Raw genomic sequence first — 25,004 nt, 5'->3', positions numbered from 1 at the left:
AATTCTTTTGTGCCTCTTATATCAGGTATCTGTGTCATGCTGGGAGTGGTGCGTAAGCGTTTGTTGCTGCTGACCAGCCGAACGCAAGCAGGAAAAAAGAGACCACTTTGGAAGTGTTCATCATGACTAACAACTTCACATAAAAGCAACAGAGGGAGAGAGAAAGAGAGAGAGAGAGAGAGAGAGGGAGGGAGGGAGAGAGAGGGAGAGAGAGAGAGAGAGAGAGAGAGAGAGAGAGAGATATCTAAGCATGACTAACTAAATACCTTGGGGCGTGTGTCTTATGTATTTGCATTTCCTCTCATGTATGAATTATCCTCGTTCCCTTGCTTTCTTCCCTTTTATCTCTCCTCTCCACTCTCTCCTCTCCACTCTCTCCTCCTCCACCTCCCCCTCCCCACCCCTCCTCACACCTATTATCCCACGGGGCCAGAGGCGAGGCAGCGGGGAGAGGTTAGCTTGGTGACCCAGGCCTGGCTGGCCCTCGGCAGGTGTCGGCTGCCAAACTCCCCCCAGGGATCCAAGCAGTCTTTCAACTCCCTGGGAGAGAGAGTGCACACACACGCACACACACAGACACAGCCTGGCGAGATTATCACACACACACACACACACACACACACACACACACACACACACACACACACACACACACACACACACACACACACTCACAAGCTGCCAGGGAGGAGGTAACAGGGAGGTTAACGGAGGAAAGCCGGAGATGAGATGAGTGGAGAGGAGAAGAAAGACGGGATGTGATGAATGAAAAATAAAAAATGAGGATGAGCTGGGACGTGGGATGAAGATGAGAAAGGGAATAATACATTTCAGGAAGGAAAAGGCGAGCGCAAGAACAGCAGGATAATAAAATATGGTGGGGTGAAAGGAAATGGCAGAAGAAAGAAGGAGAAAAAACAGGAGAAGCAGAGAGGGGAAATGTAAAGAACATTAGAGACAAAACAAGAAAAAAAAATAGTTCACTTGATATTTAAAAAAAGTGAAGAAAGGACCAAAAATATGGAGGAGAAAAAAAAGAGGGACAGAAAATGTGACTAAATCCGTGCTTTATAGGGACCAGCTCGGACGAGGGTGATAGAAAGGTCAAATCCATCCATCCACCCATTCGTCCATCTACTTCCGCCTCACGTACTCTCACCACCCCCTCCACATCTGTCAATCCATTCTGAACTCCTTGTGCTAGCAGTCATTCATCTCTCCATCTCCTCCTTTTTATTCGTCCTCCTTTCCCTTCCATCCATCCATCTATCCATCCATCCATCCACCCATCCAGGCCTCCATTCATCAAAGCGAGTAGGGGACAGAGGGAGACTTGACCTTGACTTTGATCTGTTTTGCTGAGCAGTTGAGGGCTTCAGCACACACACACACACACACACACACACACACACATGCACACCTACACACCTACACACACACACAGGGTTGTGATCCAGCTCTAAAGAGAGCATTAGTTCAAGTTGCTCTCAGAAGCTGAAGGGGTTGCGGGTTGAATTCCCCCATCGGCGTATCGTCCTGTGAGTGAACTCCACAGCAGTGGAATGTGTGGCACTTTGTTCATTAAAAAGATAAAACAAACAGAGACTGCTGTTTGATCTCTCATCTCCCTCCCTTTCTGCCTCTGCATCTCTCACCCCTGCTCTCCCTCAAGCAAAGAAAACTGTAAAAAATAAATAAATAAAAAATAAACAAATGGTGCTCCGTCTCTTGTTATTTCTAACCCTCAGTTTGTCTGTACATTCTTAGGAAGGCTTGATTGACAGGTCCCGAAAAGAAAGATGAACTACACAAACACACTATATATTAGCAGCATACTGTGCTGCATGTGGGCCTGCCTGTTTGCATTCTCCTTTTTAATTTTATCTGTGCCACTCATTCTGTTTGTTAGAAAACTTCATTTGCCAAAGTATGATTCATGCAGACTTTTTCATCAGTACCGAAAGTAATCGAGTTAATTCTTGTTTTATCTGTCCATGTTTACAGCGCAAACTAGTAGATAACGCAGCTTAAAGGGCCACTCCACTACCTTCACACACAAAGGTCAGGTTTACTGGTCAGCCTGTGGAAGTTGCTTTCCAAAGTTTGAGAAAACAACCCTGATGATGCCAATAAAGCTGCAACTAACAATTGTTTTATGATCATTTAATCTGCTGATTAGTCTCATAATTAATCAATTATTGATTTGGGCTATAAAATGGCAAAAAATAAAAATAACAAGAGCACATTCAATTGCTTATGTCCAACCAAAAACAAATTCAGTTTGCTTTAACAAATGAAAAAGAAAAGCATGAAATCAGCTCTAGATGTCATTAAGAGCTTGTGTAGTTAAAGAGCCTGTTGAGTTGCATTATGGGTAATGTAGGATCCAGCATTTTTCGGGCTTGACCCATGCCCACCAACTAAGGATATCCGGACCTTTTTTTTTAAACAGTTCTTTTTTCAGTTCCACAACTTTAGTGCCATTATAATATAATCAATGAACAATTATAATCAATGAAGCACACGTTCAAGTGTCCATGGTGGAGATTGCCATAATCTATGTACATAATATAACAATATATGTCATATCTAGCTATGTCAAGCAGTGAGAATATGATAGGCCTGTAAATAAAGAGGGTGAAAGATAAGTCTGTGGTGGTTTGATTACACAATCTACACTAACCATATGAGTCACGTATCACTTGACATTTATATATCAAGCATTTAGCTACAAATATGACTAAATGAATAGGTCAAAGGCAAAAGACAGAGGCAACATTTTGAGGGTATCGATGAACAATGATGAAGATTAATTGAAAAGCATGACAAACAGACATGCGCACGCATGCATGTATGTGTGCAACCCATGAGGGCTGCATAAAATGCTTTGAGAATCTTCCTCTAGCTATGATTATATCTCAGCACACCCAACACCCTTTATGTGCACGTGAGTGAGATTTGTTAGGGTCAGAGCAGATATAAATTTGCCGGAGAAACTGTTACAAATGTGTAGCTCCACACACACACACACACACACACACACACACACACACTCACACACGCACCATGTATCTTATCCTCTATTTTGACTTCAATTAATCCAGTTGGTTGTAGAGAATGTATACTGTCAAGGTTAAAAAGATACAAAGATCACTGATTTAGCAATAATGAACCTGTTTCATAGATAGATAGATAGATAGATAGATAGATAGATAGATAGATAGATAGATAGATAGATAGATAGATAGATAGATAGATAGATAGATAGATAGATAGATAGATAGAACTTTAACCTTTCCTTTCCTGCTGCCTCTTTCTAGCTGAGTTCAGCAGTCAACCACATCCCAAAGGAAAGTATTGAGGTTGAAAGTGTAGATCCAACAGCCAGCTGAAGAGCGGAAAGGGGAAAGTAGTCTGGGGAAAAGAGAGAGGGCACGGGGGAGTGGGAATCAGCAGCAGAGTCTCGGGGGGTAAGGAGGTTAGAGGTGGATTCCTGACAGAGAAAGCCTGTATGAAGATGACAAGCTACCATATCCTCGCCTGAAAACATTACTGGGTGGATAAGAGATGCTGAGAAAGTGAGGTGGGTTAAAAAAAGGGTGAGAATGTGACGAACCTGAAGGTTTATTAACAAAAAGGTCATACCACTGGGTAAGACCTCAAGCCTTGCTGATTCCTAATGAAATGGCCAAAGTGGGCCAGCTTGATTTCCACAGCAGAGCCTGGCACAACCTGGTTTCAATGACAAGTTTAAACTGGGCCAGCCTGCTTTCTACTGTATGTTCACACTGAGTGAAAACAAGATAGCCTGGTTTCCACTACAGGGCAAAACAGGGCTAGTCAAATTTCCACGGCAAACTGACAGAGAACCAAATCACACTATTTGGGTTTCCACTACAGGGGCAAACAAAGTCGGATGTAGCCAAATCACTAACGTAGCTTCCCCTACATCTCCATTTCCACTACTCAAGTAACCTGGCATCCAGGTGACAAATCCAAAGCTTGCTGCTTTGACCCAGATCTAGCCAGCTTTACTTGACTACTGTGACTCAGAGCCTGCGTTTCTGCTACCAGGAAAAAGAGGCTAGCCTGCCCTCCATTACAGCAAATCTGTTTGGTAGAGTTTAGTCCCGAGGGGGACAAACTTTTATTACATGCTTCCACAGCTCAATTATTAAAGGAATAACTCGACATTCAGGGAAATAGGCTAATTACACTACCAAACACTCAAAATTGCCACCCCCAGCCGGCTGCCAGCTGAATATAGCCATTCATTCCATTCAGATAAGCAGGGACCTTAATGGACCAGCCAGAAATTCTAGGCGGCTGTTTCTATTTCTTGCTGAGAGTTAGATGAAAACTTCAATACTACTCTTAAGTTTGCATGTTAAATATGAAGGTAGAACCAGCAGGCTACTAGCTTAGTGTAGCATAAAGACTGGAAACAGGGGAAAGCAGCTAGCCTGGCCCCACTTCTAAAGCTCACTAATGAACATATTATATAATTATATCTTGTTTGTTAATAATCATAATAATAATCATAATCATAATAATAATAATACTACTACTAATAATAATAACAACAATAATTCAGTCAGGACCACTTTCGTCAAAATATATTCCAAGCAGAATTACATTTGGCGGTATGGCTCTGTTCTGGGACCTCCTTGTCCTTCCGCGTGCCTACGTGGAAAACCTTAAGGCAGGGAGAGCACACCTCCCTGCCCTTCCATGTGCCTACATGGAAAAGTTTAAGACAAGGAGAGCGGCAGCAGAGACCCCCCAGGGTACAGAACAGAGCAAGCATCAGTGGCAATCAGAAAATGACATTGATTAATTAGAAACAACATAAAAAGGAGGAGCTGGGGTGGAGGTGGGTGCAAAAGGCTTGTAGAGCAGCAGCAGAGATAGGCAGGCAGGCTAAAGCAGCTTAAATAAGGCGCCATGCATGATGTTTGCCAATTGGATGCTTGAGGAAATCAGGTGAGCTGTCAGCTGACTGTGTATGGTATCCAATGGGAAGCTTAGAGGAATCAGCTGATGTATGTTTATGACTAGCTGTGATCGTATGATATAGCTGTAACTGAAAGCTAAGCCTGACTTCGTGCCCTGCCTGAACTAACGCTATGCTCAATTAATACTGTATATAAAATAAAATATAAAACTGTAAAACTTTTTAGTTTCTGTTACTTTTGGACAGAGCCACGCTAGCTGCTTCCCCCTATTTTCAGTCTTAATGCTAAGCTAAGCTAACCACCGGCTGGTTGGAGCTTCATATTTAGAATAGAGGCATACATGATGGTGTCAATCTTTTTGTCTGTGTATTTCTCAAAATGTCCATTAATCTAATAAAAATGACCCAAAAAAAGTATCTTACCTTCAGAGATGTAAAAGCGAATAACACTCTTCTTCAGGATTCACATGTTACCACGGCTCTAACATCATGGATGAGGGTAAAGGTCCAAAATCTTCTTTTCTGTTTTCACTCACTGTAGAACAGGAAACAAAGAGAAATAAATGGCCGTTCTATATTGGACTTAGAAAGCAATTTCCAACAAAAACAAACTTTTTTGACAGTGTGAATCTCTTTCTGTGTTTCCCCAGCACATTCTAACAACCTGTTACATGTATAGTGTATTTATAGTGACTACTACTTGGCTGGCAGTAAAGGTGGACAGTGTTCTCTAGCATTGGCTGTGTCCAAAAACAGCTTAATTATCAATAAACTGCTTGGCTAGCCTTAACTGAGAACTAAAGCGCTGCGACTGGGCACCATTGAACCGAGTGTGATAAGTTGAGAGCATATGGTCTATAGACTGATCCCCCCACACAGGAAATGTGCCCTCGCATGCTGTTGCTACTGGATATCAATGACTTGAACAACCCTGGCCATTGATCCGAAGCTATCCCTCTTTCTTCCTTCCTTCCTTCATCCTTCTCCGCTTTTTTCTTCCCCCTATTGCTATTTATCCTCCCACACTTCTCTTCCTCTTATCCCATTTTCCCATTTGAATTTTTCTTCTATCCCTATACCCTGTCCATGCTTTACGTCTGCCCTCCATCTCTCCCTGCCTTTCGCTTTTCAGCTTTCCTCCTTCAAAGGATAGAGGACACAGCTAAAACAAAGGCTGCTTCTGTACCAGCTGAGCCAGCAGGATGGAGGGAGGGAGGGCAGGATCAAAATGAGGCAAGGAGGAAAAGAATGAGGGCAAAGAGTAAGGTGGAGGGGAGGGTGAGCAGGGCAGGGTTGAAAAGAAAATGAAGAGGGGGCAAGGGGAAGGCAACAGTGGGAGAAAGAGGGGGAGAGAGGTGTTACCAGGGGAAAAAAAGCAGAAAGTAGACGGAGGGAGATAGAAAAAGAGGGGATGAATGTGAAAGTGTAAAGGAGAAAGACGGAAGGAGATAAAGATAGATGCAGAGGAGGGTTAGAGACTGGTCTCACATCAATAGCATGGTGGTGTCTGGTATCAGCAGGATCACACACACACACACACACACACACACACACACACACACACACACACAGGCAAAGAGTTATCGCAGTCAGCCAATAATGAAATCTGCCTAGAGCAGCACAAACACATGAACTCGATTTTTATCACATGGAGAATATCTACCTTTCCTAAATCTGCCCATTGGATTGTTATCACAGGTATGCCTCTCTATTTATTCATTCACCATCGTGATCCCAACTGACATGGATACATTACAGTATTGGTATGAAGTTATTAAAAACTTTCAACAATTATTGGACTTCTTTGATAACATACTGGACTTTAAAATATTGGATAGATAGATGAAGTACATAGATAACATGAACTGAATGATGGATTAGGTTGGAGATTTACTAATTCCCCACTCTCAATGTGACCTTGAAGCCTTAACTAAAATTATGCAGTGGTAAAATAGAGCCTCTTTGTCAGCAAATCTGCCAGGAGCAGTCAAAGTGATTGACTGGTGTTAATATGCTGGACCACACCCTGTACTGCATGCAGGGGCTAGTTTAGTTTCTTTTTAACATGCACTGCAGCTAAATAACACAAATTACTGAATGATGGATTCAATGAATTAATTAGCCTGTTTCCTTCCCCAAACATTTGTTTATTTATCAACTCCTTCATTTTAAATGATGTTCCACCCTGCATATGACCCCGAAAGAAACACGACTACGACTACAAAGTGAAAAGTGTTTGACAATGTGCCTGCACAGCAGAAACTAGTCCAAGGCTATTATGTAACTCCACCCCGTACTTTGTTGTGGGTGCTATTTACAGACACAAACAGACAAATAAAAGTCATCCACCTCACCTGTCTATGCTTGAAATATAATGCGTGCATGTTGCTTCCATTAAAAAAGCTTGACAAAAGTCTTGTGTCAGTCACCATCAAAGGTAACCTGACAATTGCTGCAGCACGCTTCAGCATTCAACTTTCATAAAATCCGTAACAGCACAAAGCGTTAAAGTTGCACCACACAACAGCACTGCATAAACCATGGGTCAGTAGATAGTTTCTTGCAGATTCCCAATGGGAAAAGACAACTGGTGCAGTCTAATGAGCCTGCGTCCCCGGGGTGAGAGTACATCTACTCGGTTATTTTCTGGACTTTATAAGATTGCATGTATCCTTTAATGAGCCCAGATACATGGGGTGGCATGCCACGGTAACTTTACTCAACATGGATTCCTGACGATGAAAGCTTTGACCAACCCCCACGTGAAACAAAAATCACAATTCTGTCCACAGAAAAAGGTCTCCTAAAAATAATTACTTTCAATTATTGAAAATCTCTTATGTAAGTTCAAACTTGGAAGCGCTATAACTAGGCTGCACAGCAGCAGGAAGTCTAGTGAATTACAGTGTGTTTGCTCTTTATTTCAGAAGAGTTCACAGCATGGATAGTGTACAGAGACCACGCAGACATACATGTATGTTTTATGCTGTCAAAGTGTATTATGTATGTATCAACCATGACATTCACAGGGTTATAAAGGTTTGGCAATGGTACACATTTTACCAAATGGCCCCATATTTTTATAAATTACATGCATGCATTTTCTCTGCTTGACTAACCTATAAAGAAATAGAGTGATATGTGAAGAAAGGAGGAATTACTATTTAAGTCAAGGCATTAATAGGGTTTTTCCGTGGGCCTGGTTGCCATGATGACATGTATTTCCACTACAACTTCACAGATAGCTGAGCCGCTGTGGTCCTACTTGGTATCAGGGCCGACAATGGCCAACTGGTGAAGGTCTCCTCCTCTTAAGCCTGATATGTTCTTCTGCATCAAATCAATGCTGTAGGTATGGCGTAGCCTCGTACCCTGCAGCGTGTGCATTGTGTGAAGATGGGAACCAACGATGAGTTGATAATGCTGTCTGACAATCCCTCTTCAAACAAAAACAGACAAACAGACACACATGGGACGCTGCCTCACTGCAAGACGTGCTCCTGTCTGCCCCCTCGTATGCCCTCATCTTTGTGTGTCATGGGCGGGGGGGGAACAAAACGAGGGAGCGTTTTCAGTCACAACTCAACAAAGTGGCATAGAAAACCCCCACCGCCAACTAGTGTTTTGATGGAGCTATTTGCAGAGCAATGCACAAACACAAGTGCACAGGTATAAATGCTCATAATGGCGTAGCTAACTTGTGTAGGCTCAACGTAGACCTCACATACAACTATAAATCAGCCTTTAGCTGTATCTTCAGTGGCTAAACTCATACTGTATGTCTGTGCTGGAGAGAGATGAAGCTCTCTTTGTTGAGCTCTCAGTACTTTTGTAGCTTCGACCTGAATCTCTATGGTTTGGAGTTTAGTTTCACTGCTGTGTTCCTGTTTGTACCTTCATTTATCAGCCTTATTTTACTGTTTGATCGCTTTCAGCTGTATCAGAGCTGTGTTGAGTTACCGCTGATGCAAAGCAAACCTTTCCTGCTGTTGCTGCATCACATTAAAAGCTTTTCAGTGGTGAATCTGAGGGTTGCTTTAATTGTGAATAAGTTATAAAAAAATGCAATGTGTTATATCAAGTTAGTGGAGCTTCATCAGCGTAGCTATTCTTCAATACGAAAACAGGTCTAATTGGGCAGATATGCCCATATTCAGAGCTATTTGGTCAGTGAATCAGTTATAAAGATTAAAGAGAAGAGTAGTGGAAACAGAAAGAGCCATCAGAGGTGACTTCTCAACCACATGTCATATATCATGTATTTGATAAAAGGGTAGAAACTACCTATCAAATGCAGGCACAGCTTGCAGCTAAGCTAGCAGATAGGAAGTCACAAATGAGGAAGCCTTTGAGTTACTGGGGGGGGGACAACACCATCTGTCCCTGATCGATCTGTTCTCTGTATGTACAAAACTCATCCCTCCATTCAACTCCAGGTAAGACAGCGACCAGCCGACCCCCAAAATGTTGAAACCGATTCGTAGTGTGATTAGAAACTCTAATTTAATGTAATTAAGTTAAGTTAATTGAGTTGTGGGCTTTAAATATAAGATTAATTTATAGCTAACACACTAACCTAACCTATCCTAATCTAATAGAAGTAAGCAAGATGAGTTATTTTGTTTCAGGCAGCGCACCTTGCTTGATGTGAATCATAGATTGTTGATGCGGAGAAAAGATTCCTCACAGAAGCTACAGTTAAGGTACTTTTTTTAGAGCCACAGTTTTTTCCTCTTATGAGATAAGCAACTAAATTTAGCAGCAAAGCTGTCTTTGATCTCTGCTGCAGGCAGCCAAGGCCACTAGTCCAAACCTTTCTTTACAGGTTAGACTAGAAACTGTAACTTCTACTGTTGAAAAGTATTTTACTAAACAGACCTGTATTATTTTTTTATTCTCCACAAAAGTGGATAATCTACAGTAATGTATGTGTTTACTTAGGTGCCCAGGTTGTTGGTGTTGATTTTTTATTCCAGTCATTAAACAGAAAACCTCTCATCCATGTACTCCTGGAACACAGACACACTCACACACATGTAAATCCAGTCAGAGGCACAAGTAGGAGTGCAAAACCAATCTCTCACTCCCTCAAACACGCACACAGTCCATTAGCTGACACAATTCTGTATTTTCACATAGCAAAATATTGGATTTAGGAATTCAAAATGCCAATCTATGCAGGAGACACACAAACACACACACACATAGGGCGTATGTATGTGTGAAACAAGTCATATCCTCATGGAAATCTCTGAAGCTTGTCTTGTGCATATAGCCGACAAAAGAGCCAAGCATAGCAAACACTACGTTCATGTGAGTGGGTATGCGTTTGTGCGTGTGAATGTTTGTGTGCAATGGTTGACCGAGTCCATGGATAGAGCACATCGCCAAGCAGCCAGCAAGTCACTCTTCTGAATTATTGAAATAGGTTAGTGAGCAGGAGGAGAACTGCGTCTGTATGTGTGTGTGTGTGTGTGTGTGTGTGTGTGTGTCTGTGTACAGCACCGCACTGCAGATTCACAGCTTAAGCTTTCTGTTCTATCCAGGACTGTATAGAGGGAATTATTGGCTGTGCCTTCTATTCATTTCTAAGCCTATTAATAGAAAACAGGAAGTCAATTTATTTATTTTTATGTAAAATATTGCAAATGGCGGATTAGGTGTGTTTCAGATAGCTGGGCTCCCTGAATAAAATCTGAAAAATGTAAGTGAACCTGTAATAAACTGATAAATACTCTGCAATATTAGTGATTGACATATTTAATAGTTCTTCTAAAGCCCCTAGTTCCAACAAGCTTCAAAACAGTGTCACTTTATTCAACTCTTTCAGTATCCTCTGCTGTTTTTTCCCTTCAACCAAACACAAGCTAGAATAAATAGTGCAGCAGGATAAATACAGAGGCTAACCAGTGTTTCTAGATGAGATAAATATAAAGAAGGCAGGCAGAGCTTCTGATCTGTGCTGCTGTGATATTTAACGCACCAATGGAACAGATGTACAAACAAGTTGTTGCACTTTTCGCCGGAACGAAAATAATGAATAATGCTCTTTTAGTAGAAGCCGTTCTCTTTGGATCTTTTTTTGGGTCCAGTTAAAAACGAGACGTGGGACAAACACTGTAACGCAATGGGGTTTTTGAAAAAAATGTCTGAATTAGGTTGGAAAATAATACTTGGTGAGCACAGTTTCACCAAGTGCAACTGCAAACTAACAAATCAAACAATAATTAAGACATCTGGTGCATCTCAAATATGAACAGAGACGCTATAAAAAAAAAAAGATGTGAAGCATTTAAATAATTAAGCATGTAGCAGAGAGTTTTCAGCTAAATTAGCCAGAGGTTGACCCGTGTTAACTTAAATGTCACATGCCATCTGATCTTGACGCAGTTCTTGCTTTTCTGAATCTGTTTTTGGAGAATTATTAAGATCTGTGCATGATTCCCTCTAAAGGCATTTTTTTTGTTATTACAGCGCATTTCCAACACAGTGGCAATTCAAAGTGCTTTACAGTGCATCAGCAAATCGGAGACTACATCCCTTGGTGCTTATGAAAATGTTTTGCACACACATTGCATGATGGTTCGGATAAATGCCAAGCTGTTTTTCCGGCATAAAAAGGATTTATATCCAACTAATCTAAAGAACATTTGAAGCTTATGGAACAGAGTCTGGATAATTTGGATGAAGTGTCTTGGTTGTCTGAAAGCATTTGCAGTTTCACTACTCTTGGCCTGGAAGCCACAATTTTATTATCCACATAAAGATGCTGATTGTTTTGTTTGCATTTCTATGTTTTCCTGACTTCATCATTATGTATATTTTTAATCTCTTACACCTGTGTTCTTTGATGCTGCTGACAATAAAGATCATACTGACTCAGCTCATCTTACAAATGTTATGTTTGCAGATCAAGAGGGAAAAATGCAGATATGGACAGTGAACTGGGAGATGAGTCAGTCTAATTAGCGCAGCGGTATGTTAGAGTCAAACCCACTCAGTAGTAATAGAGCCCAGTATGGATGCTCCCACACATTTACTCACATTAACTCATCCAGTCACTCGAAACAGCACAGAGTTGGTAGTGTACTACAGAGAGCAGTTATATAACTGAGGTGTGGTCAGTCAGTGGCGCTTACACAACCCAACGTGTGTGTGTGTGTGTGTGTGTGTGTGTGTGTGTGTGTGTGTGTGTGTGTGTGAGAGAGACTGCGCGTTCCTTGAATATTGAATTATAGTGCCCAAAATGTGAGTGTAACGTGGCTCGTTATTGTGAAGCTACAACTTTTACCCGCTATGCCAATGGATTCAATGCAAATACAGCACATTGAACAAACACACACACACACACACACACACACACACACACACACACACACACACACACACACACACACACACACACACACACACACACACACACACACATTACACACACAGCAAAAACAGTGACAAAACATCAGTAGAAAACACCAGAAGAAAACACAACAAACACCAGCTGTGGCTATGTTCAAATTATGCTCAGTTACCAAAAAACTGTCAAAGTGCTGATTTCTATATCGCTGTATAAGTGTGCACTGTGGCTTTGCAAAATGTAGTAGTTTGGCTATTTGAATTCCTAAAGTTAACCAAAAACATGGCAAGGCTTCATTATTTTGTTATTCACACCGCAGCTGTGGGGATGGAACCACCATTATATCAATACATTTTGTAGAAAACGAAACACCGGTCTGATTTTATTACTACCAGGGCTGCAACTAACTAACTTGAGCGTGCCATCTAGTTCGTTACACAGAACCATCTGGGAAGTTGACGCTGTAAACTGTTTGGAAAAGGGCAGGCACTTTCATAATGTAATCAAACTCTTCCAGAAGTCAGTGGGAAGAAGAGCGAAAGGATCTTTTCCATCGAGAAAAGCCTTCAGTGCGATCTTCAATGAAGAAATACTTTCCAGTTCTAACTAATGCTGGCAGCATCTGACCCGATGATAGAGCTACAGATGAGAAGTCGGGAGATCACCACTGTTCACAAAGACAATGGTGCATTGATTGACTAACATTGCCATCTCTTGAGCCCTGCCACATGGCTGACAGCGAAGTATAACAGTATGCTGGGTGCCCGGTTAGCTCAGTCGGTAGAACTGGTGACCCATGTACGGAGTTGCTGCAGCGGCTCACGGTTCTAATCCGACCGTCTTTGCTGCGTGTCATCCCCCCTCTCTCTGCCCCTCTTTCCTGTCTGTGTTCAGCTGTCACTATCCAACCAGAGAAAACAAAAGAAAAGCAGCAGATCTTCATACTTGAGAAGCTGTATCCATGCGCTGTTTAACATTGGCATTTGATTAAGGAGTAAAACAATTAATTAACAGTCTAACTAGTTATTAAATTGACTAATCATTTTAGCTCTGATAATGACATAGCCCTGAGGAAGGAAGAGTACCTGCTAAACCTTCAGTGAAGTCTATTATAAAACCTCTAAAGGTTACCAGAAAAATAAGAGCAAGTCACTCAAGATGAAAAGGCACTGTTTCAGTCCCTCATACAGTGTGTTTAAATGTTAGAGAAACAGGTTACAGACACCCCTCTCCTGCAATAGAAATGAGGGGAAAAAGGGACACGAGGCATCAATCTGACATCATTTCCCATGATTCACAGCCTCATATCATGCTTTTATTCTATATCACATAGCTCAGTGTTAAAAATGTAAACACCAGATGACAACAGACCGTGTGCGTGTAAGTGTGTGTGTTCTGGGGGTCTCTCCAGCTGGACCATCTGTCATCTCTGCATTTATCATTCTTTTCTACCTCATCCCTCACATCTCTGTGACTGCTACCCACCCTCCCTATCCTGTCTCTCTCTCTCTCTATCTATTTATCTATCTCATCTGGCTCACATTGCATTCAGACTCCCTTATGAACTTTATTTTCACATTTATCCTTAACAAACACAATTCTTGTCAACATAATTTACAAGGATGTTACTGTTTCCCAAGGGTAAATCATGTTTGCACTCAGAGTTATAGCCTTTAGCTAGCTGTTAGATATATATATGTCTTATGAGTCAGTCAGCAAATGCATCCAACTTGTCATTTAGCAGCAACAACGAGGAATGAGGGTGATGAACGAGATAAAGGGAGAGGGATATAAATGGAGGATGGAGGTAGAGTGTGTGCACATATGTAAAGAAAAGGAAAAAAAGCTGTTGTTTGTCTGTCAAACTGTCTATCAAATATAACACACAAACAAACAAAGCAAAGTGGAAGAATCACATTATCAAGTTTTCTGGCTGGCTGACAATCTCTGTAACATATTAAAATTGATTTAATGTATTCATTTTATACCTTTATAGGCAGACAGTTTCACCTACAAAAGTATATATATATATACTATATATATATATATATATATATATATAAACCATAGAAATTATCTTACAAATGCCTTTGTCTTTGGATAATCTTAAGGCAATGCAAGGTGACCAAGCAGCATCCAAAAACAAACTCTCTCTCTTTTACCTTCCCTGTCCAGTTAAAGTAGTTTGTTTATTTGTATCTGTTCAACCAACTAAATGATTATCTGTATGTTAAATAGGTGGGGCTTGAGCTACTCTGCTAAGTTAAGTTAGTTACTTCTTAAAAGCAATACATACACCGACCAGCCGTAACATTCTGACCACCTTTCGTCTAGCCATCACAATGTGGCCCTTGTCAAAGTCGCTCAAATCCTCACGCTGCCCATTTTTCCTGCTTCTAACACATAACCTTAGAGGACAAAATGTTTACTTGCTGCCTAATATATCCCACCCACTGACATGTGGCATGATAACCAGATAATCAGTGTTATTCACTTCACCTGTCAGTGCACATAATGTTATGGCTGATCGGTGTATCTTATTTATCGTGACTCAGTTTAGCTACTGCCTTATTTAGTTATGTGGGATAATAAATCAAATCACCAAGGTAGTCAAAATCAATATTCTTCAATTACATATAGAAGGGAAAGCACGTAAATTTTGCTGTGGCTAAGACTAGCCACAGCAAGACCAACAAGCTAGTTAACATGATATAGCCCACTTGCTTTAGCTGTCTAGTGGACTGTCTCTCTTTGACAGACAGCGGAGTAAATGTAAGAGCTTTAGAGTGTACAGATTACCAAGACAAAGTGCAGGAACTGCAGTCTGAGTGGGAATACAGAATTCAGTTAGTACACAGCTTAAATGTATTTAGGCTACTGCAGTTAGGTTTGGTTAATGGAGTTATTGGATACATGTTTTTTTTTTTTTTTTTACAGAAAATTAGAATTAGATTCAGGTCTTAACTCCAAACATGTATATCTAGTATCCACCATAAGGCTTTGTATAGCAGTGTAGCTACATACAGATGATTGTGTACAGTGAGCAGAGGTTGGATCCAGTCCATGGCCCAGACGAATAATCTCTCCCCCAGTGCCCCTTTAAGCACATAATCCTACATTATAAGAAACACAACGGTAAGCAAGGTTATCTGCTAACTGGAGCCCTGTGGTCGTACCTGCTCAGTCCTCCTATACTGAACAATACTAACTGGCAGGCCCTGAGTTCCAATACACAACAAAGGGGGAGCATCTTCCTTGGGTCGCCACACTTCACATTTCTCCTTCCACAAATGGCTCCATAAAACAACATCCAGAGAGGCTGAGAATATAAGAATGCAGATGAAAGAAAGTGAACACCTCAACTCTTTAAAACTTTAGCATCACTCCTACAGACAGGCACATTGAGCACCAAGACACACACAGTCAGGTTGTACTCAGTTCAAGCAGCGTTTCCTCAAGAATCCCTTTACTGGCGACTTAGCTCCACTTAAGCTCTTTTCACCCTAACAGAGGCAGCAATAAAGACACGCCGCAAAAGGCCACCCTGCTGGTTGCAGAGCCTTTCACAGTGTCCTTTTGAACAACTACTAAACACACCAAAATGTTGCTACACTTTTCGGTTGTAAACCAGCAATATTTGATTTGAAGTGCAGCTTTTAAAGTCAAAACCCTCTGAAAAGTATTTTGCTGTTTTTACTTTGCTTGAAATGGACAGAGACGCATTTGTCTGTTCACCGAGGAGGATATGTGACACAAAGGGCCCGCCAATAAGGAGCCCACTATACCTACCCCAGGAGTTAAGAATGTACGGTTAATGCAGCTTGTTTATCTAATTTACATTCAGTATTGTGTGCACATGAATGAGATTCATGCCTCATACGGCGCATTTGAAATAAATACACAAATTATACTCATTGTCATTAAGTATAGGCCTCCTTAATATGTCTGTGTATTCAATCAAAGCACACATAAGATAGGCTTTGAATGAGCATGAGTCTAGTATCCCCCCAGTAATACAGCTGCTGTTGTGCACAAGAAGCATTGGATTTCACTGGCTCCTTCCTCATTACAGACAGGGTCAAGGATTGTGATTACTCTGGATCGGGGCAGAGTTCAGCCTTTAATATTTGGTGGCGGCATGTTATTAACATAACTCACAGCTGTTGCTAAGTAACTGGTAAATCACTATTAGACAACTTCTCTGCATCCAGATCATCCATATCATCTTTCAGGTCACTGCATATGGAACCTTTCATTAGACTGAGGAGGTTCAGTGATATAGTTTTCATGTGCTATACAGGTATTTTAAATCAAGCTCGACTTACTGCAGGAGCTCAGATTTATGTTTCGTTAATGAGAGAAATATTGTCATGTCAATATGGATTTTTCATCTTGATGTTATGTAATACAATAAGAAAATCTCTCCTCCATGAGAGTATTTTGATGTGTTACCTGCTGACACAGATGCATGTTACATTTAAAGATGCACAGAATGATCACAGTAATGTGAGGGAGGGTGGCAAATTGCTGATCAATACCAGTGACTCAACAGTTTCTTGGCCAAGTGCTGAGACGTCTGGTTTTCAAACCTCATTCTCCAATACATATTCACTGTTTTGGAAACAATAAACTCCCACTCAGCAGAATTACAAGAGACTCCAAATCCCTTGGTCCCTGCTTTAATTAGCTACCTCGCTTTCAGCCTTCAACCAGACATAACTATCTGTGCAGACTGTATGAACATTTAGTTCATTTGTTTGAACATATCCGGTGAACATTATAGTTCTTCTATACACAGAAAGAAGGGCCGAGGACACGCGCATCCAATCAAATGTGCAAACAATGTCTCAGAGCTGCTGTCAGCTCCAGATACAGCACCTCCGTTAGAGTGTTGCACTGACACAGAATCTGTTTAACACACTGATACCCGTCTCTCCCACTGTCTTATCGTATGAGTTTATTAGTCAGACTGATATTGTGTTTTTTAAGTCTTGTTCATCATAGCAAAAGGTGCTGGTCAAAAGGTTGTAGACACATAGAGTTTTCCCGGTTTCTATAATTGCACAAGTCCATTAAATCTAATATAAGACTGAAATTGCATATTATTTAACCAAAATAAATACATCCTCTAGTATAAGCATGGTAAATTCATCTTGGTCACTGACATCTGCATTAGGTAATTATATACACAGAATCTTCCCCTGTAGAAATGAATTAGACTTGAATCTAGCAGGATCATTTCCCTACAGAACAACTTGGCCACACAGCCTCCTTTATATCTCTTTCAGAGAGTGACTTATCGCCAGTCTTCAAATTGCTGCAGACCCATTTGAAGCGTGGATGAGCGTTGCAATTGCAGCCAGCCAAGTCACAACCACAGTTCTTTCACCAGGTAGTCCGGGAATTTACAGGCAATTCAGACCCTGAAGAGGTTATCCTGACAGGAACATCCACTTCTTTAAAACAGCAGTGCCAGACGGCCAACCTGACAGCTGTTTAGTATTTTCCATCAGTTCACTCGCTAAGTCAGCACAGACTTAATCCCTTGCGGTGAAATAAACTTTCATTTATTTATTTCATTGTAACTTATTTATTTCATTTAGGATTTATGCCATTTTGATTTCATGAAACAGGTGGTCCAGGCATGCGTAAGTGTAATCCACTCAGAATAATACTGTTATTTGTTCCAGACTGTTAAGTCCATTGAGCTGCATTTCGGTGATATGTCAGGCTGAATACATTTTCACAGGCCGGCCAAACAGATGGTTTGTTCACAAAACAAGGAAGGGACATGAAGAAGAAGGAGCTGAATGACAGTGTTAAACACGTATGTAGAACATTTATTTTGAGGCCGTATACAGATTTTTGCCAGGAGACATTCGTTGTATAATAGACTCCCAAACCCAAGAATTTTTTAAGAATTATGGATCAACTGCTCGTATACCATGGCCACTAAAAACGATCAATTCTGATTGGCTGGCAGGTGTGGATTTACTTTTAATAACCAGATAGTAGAACTGGACACCTATTATAGATGTGTTTGTTTGCAGTTCATAATGAATGGCTGCAGCATTAAAGTGTAAACAGAGACAGCAAGGCTTAGCTACAGAGCTAGGGTTATGTTTGTAACCATTAAAGTCAATATATACGGTATATGTTTAACTGCAAACATGTTTGATATTTGAATCTGGAGGTCTGGCTATGTTAGGGGAAGTTAGTAGCATGTGGGTCTCAGCGACATTTGCAGGAGAATGGAGATAGATGGGGCCAAAACATCTATTAAATGTACTGTTTTTGTGAAAACATGAAGAATTAGAGATGTTTCTCTTTCATTATATATTAGTAGATGTGTGGCAGGGTATATGGAATGTCATAATGCAGGACCACTTTCTTTTTTTCTGTGTTTTAGCACCATGAAAGTAAACTTACTCATCAAATTGTGTTTTTACACTGTTATACTGTCCTCATAAAGTGATGAATGACGCAAACGAGACACGTTCAGCACACTTTGTTACTCACCGTTATTCACCCTTCATTGTGTAGAGCAGTTGTTTTTGCTTTTTGGTGAGGACACATAAGGGTAAAAGCATCAGAGCTGACTGGAAATATGCAGCAGACCAACATTTTGAGATGAACCAGGCTGCTGCTTTTCTGGACTGCACACAAGTTGAACACCAGCTTTCACAGCCTCATATCTAAAGGAATAGTAAAACGAGCCGATACATTGCTGCTTTTAGGAAAAAAACAAACTCCTACAATATAGCAGCAGCATCCTCCTCGTACACTATTATTTTCTCCTCCTTTTTTGTTTTAGCCCAGTTGTATATCCATCCTTTATCACTGTCGCTTGAAATAAAGTCTGTGAAAGTTTTATAGTTAAAAGGTTCCACCTGTTTTAGCCATTGCAATGTTCCATACTTCACATAAGCCACCTTCTGTCAACACTAATGATGGCTGTAAATTGACTATTCTGTCTGTAAAACAATGGTTTGACAAAACAATGACAAACTATTTTAAAACATCATGTCTGAACTACAAAATAAAGATAATGCTTACGAAAGGAAAGAAGTAAAGGACATATGAGCAATTGAGGATGTTTCTAAAGGCTGCTGGCAAGACAACAATCATGATTAACACCTATTTAGGATTTTGAGGTTTCTGTGCTTTTAATGAAACATCAGAAATTCTCAGGGCCAACAGCTTTGAGGAAGCTCTCTGTGAACTCTCCGTCATTTTGTCCAGAACATGAGGTTTGTGATATTTCCAACCATCTGCAACATAAATATTGCTTAACTCATTTTTCATCTCTAGGTGATCCTGATATCTCCAGTCCCAGCTCCTGAGACAGGACTAGTTTTCAACCAAAATCAATTTTGCAACCCCTGTGAAAAAACCTGCAAATAGTTGGAGAAGAAAGAGAGGAGACGGTCCACCACAGAGACACAAATGCCTTTGATCTGAAGCCCTGTGAAACTGGCCAGCCTACACACACATACACGCACAGTGTATGTTATGTATAGGTGTGTGTGTGTGTGTGTGTGGTGTGTGTGTGTGTGTGCATAATCATGTATCTCCCTACAAAACGTCAGTGGACTTCAAAGGACATCAGACAAGTACACAGACACACACTGCATATCCCATTATTTTGAAAAAATAGGCCAGAATATATTCTACAGCAGTGTGTTTTGATGTGTGTGTGTGTGTGTGTGTGTGTGTATCTGGGACAGAAGTAGTGAATGTAGTCCAGCCAAGTTTGCATCTTTGACCAAAGAGCAAAAGAAGTATTCAAGGATGGAGAGTTTTTGCGGGATCATTGAGAAAGATAAAAAGATGGAAAATCAGCACACACACAAACACACACACACCAACACACACACACACACACACACACACGGTAGTGCAGCTACATGGTTGTACTGGTATCAGTGTATGGATTTCATCTCAATTTTCAATCTCAATTTGGGTCTGAAGACTAGCTTGGACAATCCATGTAAGAATTTTCTCTCCAGATTGCATTCTTTGGCTTTGCCTGTCAGAAAGGAGCACTTACTCGACAACTGAGTAAACACTTTTGACAATAGGTGGACTGTGATGACTCCTGATGCTAGGCAACCATCAAAAAGCCAAAACTGAGCAAATTCTCCAAAATAGAAATTGACAAAAAGGGAAGAAGAGGAGGATGAAAACTAAAATGGCATAAGATGGTGTATGGGGAATTGAAGTGAGTGAGGCGCTCAGACACTCTGGGGAAATTGTGAGCACCCACGGGGAAATCATACTGAAGGGTGACCATTCCTGGAGAACAGTAATATTGTCACTTGAAGATGGATAGAGGACAGGAGACGGTTACAAAGCAGTGACTTTTAACTGAATTAAAGTTGTGTGTGTCTATATTTAGTTTCTTTTTAAGTTTTCATATTGTGATTTTAAAAACTAATTTTGCATCCCATTTGTGACCCAGCCAGGGAAAGCTCGATAGAAATAACCGATGCCGTCATAAATTGAGTTAAGCCTTAAGAGGAGGTAGTTGCAAATATTAAACATTTTTTAAAATGACCTTATTGAAAACAATGGGCCATCACTAAATCAGAAGGAAAATTTTTCAAATCTTTCAATACCAATCAATATCTTATCTCCCAAATGCAAACACCAGCTGACCTGGAACATACTGCAACAGGCTCTATCCAACTTGGTCTGATTAGTCATCAAGCACAAACCATATTCATAATCATGCATTAACTTGTCGATATTCTTCCCGATGAGGTCACATAGGCTAATAATAATTAACAACAACAAAAAGCAACACACATACCCACAGAAAACCACAACAGCCCAATGGAAACTATTTCCATACATAATGTGGTTTGGATTGCAACTGAGCAGGTCTATTTCTCACATATTGACTCATTACTTCCATCTAAACTCAATCCTGTAATTCAGAAGCAGCCGACCAGATCTGTGAGTTATTGGGCATTAGTTGGAAAATGTTTTTCTACACCCAGAGCATTGGAAAATGCTTAACTATAGGGCCAAAATCCATTCCAAACATTTGAAACGTGTATCAATACTCACAAGTCTCATTAGCAGTTAAAGTGCTTCTGACTGCTTTTCTACACACATTTGCATCTCGCCTGATAAAGCAGCAGGCACATACATATTAAAACACATCCAGCACAGATTTTTGCTCATTTAGTCATAATCATCTCGGAAAAATTGGATTTAGATTTGTGAACATTTGTGTAAAGGGGGGGCATCTGTTTATGTTTACAAACTGAAGATAGAGTGGTAGCAGTGGTTTATGGAAGTTGGGCTTTAAGGTGGATTTTCTCATTTATTTCTCAGTCCTATACGGTGTGAAACCAGTGGCCTGTTCAGCCTAAGTGAGTGGCCTCGGAACTAATTAACATCCATATGTAACTCACATGTTCAGTTATGACGTCCTCACTGCAATCCTATGGGGGAAAACACAAACAGTATGGCTTAAGTATTAGTTCTCAGTCACTGCATCCCTGCAAAGAGCTTGAATTGAACAAAATGAGTTATGCGCTAATGCATACAAGTGACTTATTGCATCTAAAATGATCACTCAGATTTATGTGCACTTCATGGATCATAGTGGTAGTGGGCTATAAAAACAATCACATAATACAACACTTGTATACAAAGCAGTTAAGTGGAGGCTTTTTATCCAAAGCCTCTCAGGGTTCACTGGGTACTGTACTGTACATACTTTCAGTATGGCCGGCCCCAGTGGAGCTGAGCCCACTGAACTGGCAGTGTTAGTGCTCTGCTCTGCCCCTTGAGCGGCATACGCTATGTTTATTTATACACTGTGTATACAGACACACACAAAATTACAACACACATTCTGATGGACCAATTCACACATGCCTATACATTATGTGTGCAGATTATCATTATTCAGCCCATGTACTCAATTCAGCCCATGTCATGTGTGGCCAAAAATGCAGAATTGCCAAAGTTACACGGGGATGCAGCTGCGTTATATAAAAGTGTTAAGAGACCTGTTAAAACCTTTTGAACATGACAATGGGAGAGACTTTTTAATTTAAATTAAGTCTTTTATATTGTTTTGTCTCTGAAGCGAATGGATAATACACCAGCACTAAGCAGCTTTAAATGCTGATTGCGTGCGTAAATAACAGTCAATACCATTCCTCTGATAAGATATTCGTTCATCTTGCCTGTGACCCACCTTTAAGCCCCCGTCATGGCTTTGATAAACGTCAGTATGACACATTCTCTTTGAGATTACTCTTTAATCCATGTACTAATATTCCATAATAACACAGGCCTACACTACCTTTATGTGCATTACATAAGATCATGATGGAAACACCCACCATCTGGCTATCATGACGTTAGTGACCCCCTCTATGAATAATAGTCCATCTTTTTTCAACTATTGCATGCAACACATTATCTAGCCTTCTTATTGGTACACAGTTGTACCATTCAAATAATACATACTGTGATTAACACTACAGCAGATGTGTAATCTGACAATGTAGAAAATACACCAGAGGAAGATGGTATCATCTATCATATGATAGTAATGGAGATGGCCAAGAGTAGAAAATGTGAATGCTGAATCAGTAACTGAACTTTTGATTATCTACTCAGTTAATCAAAATATAGATGGTGCTTAAATAAATGTGTATTCATCGGGGGTCCTAACCTTGAACTCTGAGCCGATGAACCCTAAGAAGGGAAACTGAGTTTTTGTTTCCAGTACAGCTGATCTAAGTCAATTAACTCTGTTCACTCAACTATAAAAAGCCATCATCAATTGAGTTCCGATGCTATGATTCACCTTAGCAACCATCAAGAAAGAAAAGTCGCCCTACTTTACCCAACTGGGGTTAGACGTTCTAATACCAACACGTTCTCATACCTAAATGACTGAATAGGTTGAGTGCCAATGACTCCCAAAACGCCATACATGTACCAGACTTCTGTGACATTGGACCTTTGTTTTCAGGTGGTTAACATTGTGAAAAGTTCACAGTTTGGTTAGGGTTAGGCACCAAAACTACTTGGTTAGGTTTGGGGAAAGATCATGGTTTGGTTTTAAAATATGTATGTTAAGTACGTTATATAAGTTAACTTAACTACGTGAGTTAAAATAGGTCAACATTGACCTTTGGGGTCACATGAGACACTTGGGTGGAAGTGTATGTTTGTTTGACCCATCCATCCATCCACCCCTCCATACACAGACTTTGTCGCTCTTTACACTACATCACCTGACTTCCTATTTGCTCCCGTCGTAATTGCTACGGCCACTAAGTTCACAGCCTAACAATAAATGTAAATATTGGTCGTAATAAGCAGCTCCCACAAATGACCTAAACAGCTATTTTTTTGGTGGCTGTCAAATACGTGCTTATGGCGAGTTTGAGCACATTTTCAGAAAAACAAAGAAATGCACCACAGCTAGAGTGAAGAAGGAGAGAGAATTGGTGTGAGAGAGAATTTCAGCCAGAGTTAATGCCACACTGACTTTGCCTTCATTTCCCAAGGTTCTCAAGGATACCACAGAATAGGGAGGCATCTTGTTCTGTATTGGTTTAGGCAGTGCTTGTGTGTCTCTTGTAAGACTTTACTTTGACCAAGCTGGTTGCATTATATTGGGTTAGGCAGGGCTGGGCTGTCTGCCAGACAGTGATGTAATTACATTGTTAACAGTCATTTTGTCAGGCACTGCGAGCTATACACAGGTCGCAGCCTTTACCTCGCTCACTTTCAGAGATGACATTACACTTGCTCTACCTTGCTCTCTCCCTCGCTCTCTCAGTCTCGCTCTGTCATTGGGGCGGACACTGAAGGCTCGCGAGGGTGACAGTGACTATGCCTGTGTTTAAAAGGCATTTGACTTGTAACTTTTACCGCTGTCCTCTCTATCTGTGTGTCTCGCTGACATTAAATTTGCCTCCACTTTTGGTCGCTGCTGTCAGTTTGTTTTCTATCTCTTTGTGATACAGACCTTCCCAAATCAAAACCAAAACAAATTTTCCGCAGGGAGTGCGTCCCTGTCGAGCCCATTTAGTAGCACATCTAATTTCCTTATTATTCAAACCATATCATACCTGCTTTGTTTCTGACATTAGCATGCACACGTGTATAAACTCTAGTTCTTACTGCAGCCAATATGCAATAAACACCTACAAATAGAAAATCTCTAAAGATGACGAGAGACACAACTAGTCAGAATAATGGAAATACAGTTCAGTTAACATGCAGCAAACACACCAAAACACAAATTAACATTTGGCCACATATCTAAAAAAAAAGACAGGTTGAGCACAGGAAGCAAGCAGTTCAGATCACACACTGTACTGGGTCAAACAGAGGAAGAATGAAGCTGAATAGATATTTTTGGATGAGAACAAGTGAAATAATGTGTTTCAAGTCTTTATTATTTGTGCAGGAGTATGCAGTTTGGAAGAAATCCAACAGGATGGATCAAAGAGAAACAACAACGGAAAAAGAAACGTTCATTGTAAAATCTGGAGACACATTGTGAGATCTTGTTGAATCTGTCTGGATCTGGCTTAATCTACAATGTCAACAAGTCCTGGGCATGTGCTAAAATGTCGACAATTTTCTTCCATCCACTTTTTTTATCCTTTAATGCTTATCTAAGCTAGAGCCTATCCCTCAATATACAGGGCA

At 40.6% G+C, this 25,004-nt stretch overlaps 1 protein-coding gene across 6 annotated transcripts in view; it reads right to left on the bottom strand.

Moving 5' to 3' along the window:
- Positions 1–25,004, bottom strand: part of lrfn5a (leucine rich repeat and fibronectin type III domain containing 5a) — a 110,989-nt gene that overhangs the window by 54,176 nt on the left and 31,809 nt on the right. For 4 of the 6 annotated variants that reach the window (XM_051389987.1, XM_051389979.1, XM_051390004.1 and 1 more), the window contains one exon: positions 5,378–5,489. The gene's annotated coding sequence lies outside the window, so the exon portion shown is untranslated. Of the gene's footprint in view, positions 1–5,377; positions 5,490–21,730; positions 21,761–25,004 lie in introns of all 6 variants that reach the window. The other 2 variants (XM_051389972.1, XM_051389996.1) reach the window with 1 other exon arrangement.

The sequence above is a fragment of the Dicentrarchus labrax genome, unplaced genomic scaffold, assembly GCF_905237075.1.
Source record: "Dicentrarchus labrax unplaced genomic scaffold, dlabrax2021, whole genome shotgun sequence".
NCBI classification, from domain to species: domain Eukaryota; kingdom Metazoa; phylum Chordata; class Actinopteri; family Moronidae; genus Dicentrarchus; species Dicentrarchus labrax.
The sequence above is the reverse complement of the archived record's forward strand: the minus strand, read 5'-3'. Positions and strand labels throughout refer to the sequence as shown.